The sequence below is a fragment of the Aegilops tauschii genome, chromosome 6 (assembly GCF_002575655.3).
Source record: "Aegilops tauschii subsp. strangulata cultivar AL8/78 chromosome 6, Aet v6.0, whole genome shotgun sequence".
NCBI classification, from domain to species: Eukaryota; Viridiplantae; Streptophyta; class Magnoliopsida; order Poales; family Poaceae; genus Aegilops; species Aegilops tauschii.
In genome coordinates, this window is record NC_053040.3 from 217,294,966 (window position 1) to 217,305,057 (window position 10,092).

At 43.2% G+C, this 10,092-nt stretch overlaps 1 long non-coding RNA gene across 1 annotated transcript; it reads left to right on the forward strand.

Moving 5' to 3' along the window:
* Window positions 1–1,684: 1,684 nt before the first annotated feature.
* Window positions 1,685–3,018, forward strand: LOC123494356 (uncharacterized). Its single transcript, XR_012187627.1, has 2 exons — window positions 1,685–2,721; window positions 2,819–3,018. It is a non-coding gene; the product is annotated as an uncharacterized lncRNA (long non-coding RNA).
* The last annotated feature ends 7,074 nt before the right edge of the window (window positions 3,019–10,092 follow it).

Below are 10,092 nucleotides of genomic sequence, written 5' to 3' on the forward strand. Positions count from 1 at the left end.
TATTGCATTACTTCATTTCTCCATGAACTTAATACACTAGAATCATGCTGGATAGCGGTCGATGTGTGGAGTAATAGTAGTAGATGCAGGCGGGAGTTGGTCTACTAATCTTGGACGTGATGCCTATACATTGATCATTGCCTAGATATCTTCATAATTATTTGAGGTTCTATCAATTGCCCAACAGTAATTTATTTACTCGTCGTGTGCTCTTTCTTGAGAGATGCCACTAGTGAAATCTACGGCCCCCGTGTCTATTTTTCATCATATTTGCTTTCCGATCTATTATTTGCCACTTTTATTTCCATATCTATTATTCCAAAAACCCAAAAATTCCTTGTTGCACTTTTTATTTGCATCTTTTATTTCACATTTTATCGAGATCTATTTATCCAATCTATCACAATTTTATCCCGTCAACTTGACAATTTCTGGCACCGTTACCCGAAGAAGGGATTGACAACCCCTTATACACGTCGGGTTGCAAGTATTTGTTCTTTGTGTGCAGGTACCGTTTACATAGTGTTGATTGGTTCTCCTACTGGATTGATACCTTGGTTTCATAACTGAGGGAAATACCTACCGTAGATGTGATGCATCATCCCTTCGTCTTTGGGGAAATACCGACGTAGTTCAAGCGACACCTAATCTTGTACTATGATCAAATACCTAATTAGTAACCTCAGACACCGACTAGAGACCAAGCCCACCTCTCTCCTAGGTGGTCTCAACCTGCCCTGTCGTTCTGCAACAAGGAATCTCTCATGGGGCCGTCAGGGGAATTGTCCTTTTAGCACCCAGCTCATGAATCACTTGCGGGTACTCTACGAGCTGACCCCACTTTTATCATAACATGTATCATGTATAGTATGTATATATATACATGTGATCTCCACCCGAAGGGATCACGGCCCGAGAGTATATCATGGCAGACAGACAAGAATGTAGGGGCCACTGATGGAATACTAGCATACCTAAACTAAGCATATATGATAACAGGTATTGTATCATCAGTAGTAGCAAGGACATGTTATGCAGCAATATAGGATCAACTGATAAAGCAGTAATAGTATCACTACTCTAATGCAAGCAGTAGAGGGAAAGAATAGGCGGTATCAGAATGATAAAGGGGCTTTTGCTTGCCTGGAAGCTCTGCCGAGAAGGAAGGGTCGTCGACAACGTAGTCATACTGGGTGTCACCGGCAGTCTCGGGGTCTACCGAAAGAATAGGGAAGAAGGGGGAACAGATAAATAACGGAGCAAACAAATGCAACACAAAGCATGTCATGGCAGTATGTGATGATGAAATGTTCTAATGCAACCCTACGCATTTTAAAAGAAGAGGGAAAACATCCGGAAATGTTTTCCCAGCTTCAGGTGTTTTTCGGTATATTGGTCCAAGGGCGAAATGTCGATGTTCGCTATGTTAGAGGGGTGTGGCAGGCATGCGGGTAGTGTGAATAGATTCGTTATATTTTTTCGAGCAACTTTCACATATGTATATATATACACATATATGAAAGATATATATATATATATAGGGTGGGTCTATTATGATAACACCCCTTAAGACCTTATTCTGATAACAAAACCTTCTTATTCTGCTAACACTTCGACACTGCAACAAAAACCGGAACCGAACCGCACAGGCAATAAAAAAACACCCTCCACACCACGCTACTCCCCCCTTGTCAACGGGGCTCCCCCCACCTCCCGACCCAGCCACCACGCAGCGCCGCCCGCCCCGGCCACGAACCACCCCACCCCACGCCACCTCCCCATCGCCCCTTCTACCTCGGCGCCTTCCCTCCCCAGATCCACCTCCCCAGCCCCCCTCCCACCCCCCCCCCCCCGCGCCGCCGGCGTCGCACCTCTCTCCCCCGTCTTCCCCGATCCACGTCTGTTGGGCGCCGCCCTACCCCGAGCCGGCCGTCGACCCACCCACCGGCGGCATGGGATGGCACCGCCCCTGTCGTGCCTCGCCGGCGGCCTGGGCTCGCGCCACCCTGCCCTGTGTCGATGTCGGCAGCCTGGACGCCGCCCCCTGCCCACTGGAGGATCCCATCCCCCACGCCCGGATCCGCCTCCTCGGACCTGATCCATCCCAGGGCCCATGCCGACGCTTGGATCTGCATCCACGGATGCCAGATCGAGGCAGGGGCTCACCGTCGACCACCTCTCCCCTCGAGTGTCACGGCTAGGGAGTTGGGCAGTGGTTGGTGCGCCAGCGGTGCACTCTGGTGGTGCTTGCAGTACGTGGGCATGCCGACTGGCGTCAGATCCGGTCGTCCTTGCGCGATGGCGGCAGCGGCTTCACCTACCTCCAACCTTCCTTCTACCTCTGAGTGCGGATCCCCTCCCCTCCGTCTCCTCCTTCTACCTCCAACCTCCCTCCGCTGCCGGCCGGTGCGGCCTCGACTCCTGTGCCAACAACCGAACTCCTGTGCCAACAACCGAACTCCCGCGTCACCAACAGCAGCAACATGTGCGGCAGCGGACTGCAACCCCAATGGATCCACTTCACGATGGATGCAGTCAACGCCCCTGCAGTGCACATCGATCATGCGATTCCCCTGCAAGTGGTCGCAGCAGTCTACTCGGGATTCCCCGGTAGTGCCTCTCCTCTTGGACACCACAAGCAAGCCGGCGAAATCCGGTTCCTCTTCTTCCCCTCCGCTGGGTCTGCCGCCGCGGGCGCCGCTGTGGAACACTTGCCCAACAGTACAGCTGCCGTTAATTTGTCTTCAGATTTTGCTTGCTTGAGTACTGTGCCTTTTTTTGCAGATTGTTCTGTAGCTCACTTCGGCGCCTATTGCAGTTTCTGGCATGCACGGGTGCAGTGCGGCAGGAGCATGTGTGCAGTCCGCCGGCGTGGCAGGAGCAAAAAAATGATGTAACTGCTTGTAATTTTATTTTGGGTTTGAGGAGTGCTTTGTGATATTTTCCCAGGCCATGTACTTCTTGCCTCGACCCCCTTTGCATATGGGTGCATTCCGTGTTAGGCGCATCTTCAGTTTATATTGTGTGCATCTTCGGTTCACTTATGGGAAAAAAGATAAGTTAAATACAAAAATGTTGGAAAAAAGGTATGTGGTTCACTAGTCTCGTCTGTGCAGTGCAGAGCGTGCGCCAGTTGAAAAATTGTGGGTTATTGCTCGGTTTGTAAAATCTTTCTTTGTAAAAGCAGTGCACTCCATGAACCCAAGAAGTACATTTTTTCAAAGTATTGTAGTCCATTGTTAAAAATCTGTGTGATTTACTATGCAATTGTTTTAAAAAAAATCAGTACACTTGAACGGTTCATGTAGGTTCACTTGCCTAAGTCATGTAGTCCAAAAATGCTTTATACTTTAAAAAAATAAGAAGAAAAAACCATGCAGCTCGCTTTGATTTATGCCTTGGTTCACTTCTCCCAAAAAATTAAATTGCATTCATGTGTTAAAAATCGATGCAGCTCACTAAGAAAACCTTTGCGGTGCACTTTGCAAAACAAAGGAGTTCACTTTGTAAAAAAATGTATAGAGGAGTTCATTTTTTATTTTTGGAGGATATTTTTTTTTTGCAAATTTGTAAGGACATGGTGTATAATTTGTTAAAATCGATGCAGCTCATTAAGAAAACCTTTGCGGTGCACTTCGCAAAACAAAGGAGTTCACTTTGTAAAAAATGTATACAGGAGTTCACTTTTTATTATTTTTGGAGGAATTGAACACTATTTAGAACAAAAATGCATTTAAAACATGCAAATGCAGTGCGCTTTGGTCTTGTCACTACAAAAGAGAAAAATGCATTTAAAACATGCAAATGCAGTGCGCTTTGGTCTTGCAAAAAAAAGTCCACTACGAAGAACTTTTCGGTACACTTCATTTAAAACAAAAATGAATTTTAGAAAAAATGCCAATGCGGTGCACTTTGGTCTAAAAATGCATTTAAAAAACATGCAAATGTGGTGCACTTTGATCTTGAAAGAAGTTCAATATGAAGGACTTTTTAGCACACTAGATTTGAAACAAAAATGCATTAAAAAAATGTAGTGCGCTTGACTGTCTGATGCAGTGCGGTTTTCTGTCTGAAGCAGTGCGGTTTTCTATCTGATGCGGTCCACTCATCGATTTTAGTGTCGCGAAAAAACAGAGTGCCGCATTTCGGTAGAATCAAAACTGCTCTTAAACCGTATGGAATTAGAGGGTGTGTTCTAAATGAAAAAGTTGCGTCTCGTCGATATCTTTCCAACGGCGTATCATTTGAATCATTTTGACAAGCGATTTGTAAAAATTTCGCGAAAAACGACCACTATCACTCATCGTCCGCCGCACCATTTTCAAAATCAACTTAAAATCTTAAGGAATCTCAAAACCATTTCTACATATGAAAGTTGCGCCTTGTCCATAGCTTTCCAATGATGTATTACACGCCTCGTTTCGATAAACGGTTCAAACACTAGAGCGAAAACAGTACCGAAAATTGAAAAAAATTCAAAAAAATGCAATTCCGCGATTTAGTAAATTTGAAACTGCTCTTAAACCGTAACGAATTAGAGAAAGTAATAGATATGAAAAAGATGCGCCTCGATGATATCTTTCCAACGGTGTATCATTTGCTTTCTTCCGATGAACGTTTTAGAAAAAAACATGAAAATACGCTCGCTGTCACTCGTCGTCCGCCGCACCGTTTTTTAAACTGCTCTCAAACCGTGAGGAATATCGAAAAGTGTTCAACATGGAGAAGTTGCGCCTAATCCATAGCTTTACAACGATATATTATACGCCTCGTTCCGATAGACGGTTAAAAAACTAGAGCAAAAACAATATCGAAAAAACACTGCGTGCAGTTTTTTCCGACACGAAGTTCACTAGTCTGTATTGCAGTGCCCTTGCTAGAGAAAGTGCAGTGCTCTCGCGTTGAGCGTGCAGTGCGGAAGTGTTATCAGAATAACTATTCTGCTAATATTAGCAGAATAGACCGGCTATATATATATATATATATATATATATATATATATATATATATATATATATATATATATATATATATATATATATTTATATATATATATATAGGGTCAAATGTTTCCTACAAGCAGTGGTAGTTACCACCACTTGTGTTTTGTATGTTGTATGTAGTATCTATCAAAACCGAGAGTATGTACGTGTAGTATGTAGCATATAACAATGATTAGGTAGTATATATACTAATTTTTAGGTAGTATATACCATGTTTTGAGTATACTCTTTTTTACGTACAAATATGTACGTATTTCATAAATATAACAAAAACTATGGGCTCACATGCAATTTTTTCATCTAACTTACTTTGAAAAATCTTAGATATAGTCTATGAACATATTTAAAATAATATATACAGTACCACATGGTAGTATATGAGATATGTGGGGTAACTACTACTAGGTGGTAGGATGGATTTTCCATATATATATATATATATATATATATATATATATATATATATATATATATATATATATATATATATATATATATATATATAACGTCTATTCAAGACCCAGGGAGAGAAATAAGTAATTCCTCACCCTGATCGATCAACCAAGATAGACGTTGCAGCCAACCAAACCACACGCGCTTGCATTCACCGTAAAAGAAAAAGGTCATTGATTCCATGCTGTAAAATTACATCGGTATGTACGTAATTTACGTTTATGGTAGGCTCGAAGCTACCCCACGTTCCCGGCCACCCCACTTCTTTTTTTCTTGAAAAAAAAAAGAAGGCTGCGAACGGTTCCAGAGTATCGACGGCGAACAATACGGGAGACGGCGCCGTGGTGCTCAGCGATTTGGGGCGGCCTGGCTGGCGAGGCGCTGTGCTGCTCGGCGACGTGGTCTCGACGCTGGTGCGGCCTGCTGTGCACCGTTTGCCTAGGTCTTGGGCGGAGCTGTGCCTGGCGATCGCGGTGGCGCTGTAGTGAGTGGCCGTGCATGGGCTACTACGTGACGGCATTCCTGCTGATTGAAATGTAGTTTGGTTGGTTGTGAGTGCACATGAGGAGATAAGCAATTGAGTTCAAGTGATTTCCGTTCGAAAATTCCAATTAGCTTCCCCTTACGATTTCCTTTATACGTTTTTCCCAAATTGCTTTGGGATGCTATATTCCCAAGTATAACTAGTTTTAGTGTTCTGATTAGTACTGGGTTCTCTCAATAAATCTTGGCAGCACAATCTGCGAGGTCATGTTCTTCAGCATTTTACGAGGTTCAGATACTAGCTTGATTTTGTATGTTGTTGGAGTTATCCCGGAGGTGATGCTGGGTTTTGTTTTGCAACCAAACAAAATTCAGTAAAAGAAAGTTGTATCAGACTATCAGCTCACCTTGCCACTGTCTCCAAATCTTTAAGCTCGCTTATTTTTATTCTCTAAAGCTTTCTTCTGATTAAGCAGTATCTCAACATGTTTCTCCAAATTGCGTTCTTCCACTCTTGCATCTTCAAGCCCAAGGGAAAGTTGTTTGGCGTAAGATTCAGGTTTTGACTTAACTGGGATGCAATCTCCAGTATGATTTTGCTAATTTGCAGATTTTTTTCCCTGACGCTCCTGCTGCAACTAAAGAACAGTGACCATTAGTTTCTTTATTTTCTCTGCTTTACTATACCGAGTAGTGTTTATAGCCACACTTAATTGCTTGATCACTGACTTTATATGGTCATATGACAATAAACGGTTCTGTACAACAGAATAGCCAAGGTTATCTGGAGCAATACACTCATTCCTTCTACCTCAGAGCCACAACGGAGATCAGTGCAATCGCGCGGAGTCATGATGCTATGTTTCCTTCTGTTTCTTAGGCTCCCGTCCTTCTGTAACTAATTTTCTATTTGATAGCTATTACTTGCTTCGTGTGCTGGGTGTCATTCCTAGGTTATTATACGTGTTTTGCTACGTTAGGAGTTTTACAGCCATGGTTGGACTTGGTAGGTTATGTTCCGGAGTTCCTGTAAGAGCCAACTATCACTTTTGTTAAAGCAGGTACCAAGCCTTTTTTTCAAAAATGGTTATTTACATTTACAGTATATGCTTACTTCTATTTGAATTGTTGTATTTGGCACTCTGTAACCGCATTTTCTTAGGAATTCTCCATTTTTTTCACTCTGGTGGGTGGTCCTCGATACGCAGTACGCCGGCCAGTCGTGCAACATCATTGGTGGTCGTCGGCATCAGGTTACATTGACCATTGGATTGCTTGTTGACGTGGTTTGCATCTCCTCCCAGCAAGACGGTCGGCAACCAGGTCTTCACAACTGGAGCTCTCCAGTATCGCCCCCTCACCATAAATTTGCAGGGGTATGTTTCCATTTATCCTCCCAATATGATTAGATTTAGTAAAGAAGTTTATAAAGAAGAAACAACTTAAGAAATATGGCAATTGTATTTTAATTTCAGTATCAACCATTTCTGTTTCAGTTTTTATTCAAATGTGTTGGGTTGTTATTAAACAAGTGGAATAAAATAAATGACAATCTATTAGTCAGTTTTACATGTCTTGTCAATTGTAATACTACATAATTTAGCCATGGTTGTACATTTTTTTCATTATAATTAACGTTGCAGTGAGGCCAATGGATCCCACATTACGCAATTATTTCTCTAAAAAAACAGAGATGTGTCACCATTGAACTAGTGAGACACTTTATTCTACATGAGCTTTGGTCGCATAAAAAAGAAATGACAAAGTACCTTTTTCAACATCCCAATTAAACTAGTGAAAACTCGTTTTATTTCACCATGCTCAGGTCAACCAAAAGAAGGTTGATCATTAACTAGATTGCACGTCATCCGTCGAGGAGCATCGACTTGGTGTGTAAATGACTCCATCCTACGCAATTCATTGTTCGGCCTCGTGTTCATCTGTAGGTACAATATTATGCAATATTTGTGTGAGATTTACTCCATCAAATACTATTGGTTTATGTATATTTTTTCTAAAAAATAGAAACTAATAGGTACATCTAGGCATATCGCTCGACGGTCGGCGTATATGGGCAACAACCAAGTGTTTGTGGACAGGTGAATCAACATTGAAATGCATCGTGTCCTCTTGGTTGATTCTGTAGATATATTAGGAACGTAGCCTTCCTTTTTTTCGAATAAGGAACACAACCTTCCTATTAAAAAGTCAGGAATGCCTACTAATACCTACGTATTTGCTTCTGATCTTTCTTGTCTATAAACCTGTGGGACCATGCAGCCTTAATCATGCAGTAATTTACGGGAATAATCTGTTTTTCTTACTGTACTTTTTTGAGGCGTAGGGGTATTTTTTATGCCGTAATCTTACTTCACATGCAACAAATCTTACCTCACGTGGTTCTCATCGTGGTGTAACAAGCGCAAAACCAATTTGAAGACCGTAATATTACCTAGTAACACTTTCACCTGACGATGGAGGGAGTCTGGTTCGGCTCAGTGCGTAAGTTGGCTGGGGTGACGAATAATCCTATGATTAGAATAATTATTTGGATCATAGCCAGCCCTGTAAGGCCCCGGTACCAGTGGATGAAAAAAATAAAACATGTCTCCACCCACCACCGACCCATGTGCGCACTTCACCATGATCCACCGGAGCCGCCACCCACACCCATGCACACTACCATCTACCATTCGCCGCCGTCCCTTGACCCTCTTGAGCCGCCGGGATGTGGAGCCCCGCGCGCTGCCGCGACCTCCACTTCCATCCTCCGCCGTGGATCCCTGGTTCACCGCCGCCGCAGCCACCCTGCGCGCCGCCCGCACCTCCCTCCACGGGCAGAAGCTTCGCCGCCCCCACCTCCATCCCTGGCAGAAGCGCCGCCGCCCCCATCTCCCTCCCAAGCAGAAGCTACGCCCCTGCCGCCCGTGGTCTTCCGCAGGCGCCGTTGCCGCGACCTGCCCCAGGCGCCGCCACCGCGAACTGCCAAGGCCGCCGCCGCGACCTGCCTTAGGCCCATACTAGTTCGCAAGTCCTTGTAGATACGGCCTTTGAAGTTGCAGAGAAATTGCTTTCGTTCTAATTGTAATTCTGTACTACTATAGTATTTGCAGTTTTTTTTCTGTCATTAACTCATGATTCTTTTACTGTCCATCGGTGTTGAGGCCAGAATCGACCTGCAGATTTTGTGTTCTCTCTTCCACAATGTGATGCAGACAGACGTGCAGCTAACGCAGGCAAGTGTTCAAAAAATTTGTGTCAAGATCGATGATGAATTTGATGATGTTTATGCAAATTTGCCGAGCAAGCTCCGTCTGCTGCAAAGGGTGTTTTGGATAAAAGCTACTCCTATTACTTACCACCATGAATGAATATCAGTTCAGAAGCACTAAAACGACCAGTTGAAGTAAACAATGCCATTACTTTTAAAACTAATGTTGATCTGTTTTGTGGATCCACAGACCAAAAGCACACAGACAATTGTACCTGAGAGGAAGATCAAAGAACAAAGGTGCATGGAGAAAACCTACACACCTGTTTTCGAATATAACTTAGCATGTGTTCATTGAGTAGTTATATTTTACTATATTTTGTTTAGTAAAAACTAGCAGAGTGGCCACGCAAATGCGCACGTAAGCTCCTTCCAATCTAAATGCCTCCACACTCGTGGAGGGTATGATTTTTGGCCTCCCAAGTGAACCCTTCCCCCACCGGCATCCCTTTCTTCCCCTCAGATCCGTTGCCGCCTTGCCGGACCCGACAAAAATACTCCTTTTGCTGTTGTGACTTTGGAAGTGAAGTTCAGACACATCTGGGAAAGAAAAAATTCAGAGTTTTCACATAAAAATCCAGAAAAATGTTGTTCAGATAGTGGTGGACTTTTCATTATAACGTTCATGTTTATGCTCGTACATGCTAGTTCGTACTCTTTTTCTTCTTAACCTGCATTTAGATTTTGGTTTTTAAACGTACGAGCATGTTGACGAGAGACGAAAGTACGAAGAAGTCCAAAAAATGATGTACACCTATTATTTTTCTCTCTCAACAAGTGTGTGCGCTAGTGTGTTTTCTCTCTCAACAAGTTTATGCGCTAGTGCACATATTTATTGAGAACTAGAAAAGCCATACTTTTCTAATAATTTAGAAGTTCAAC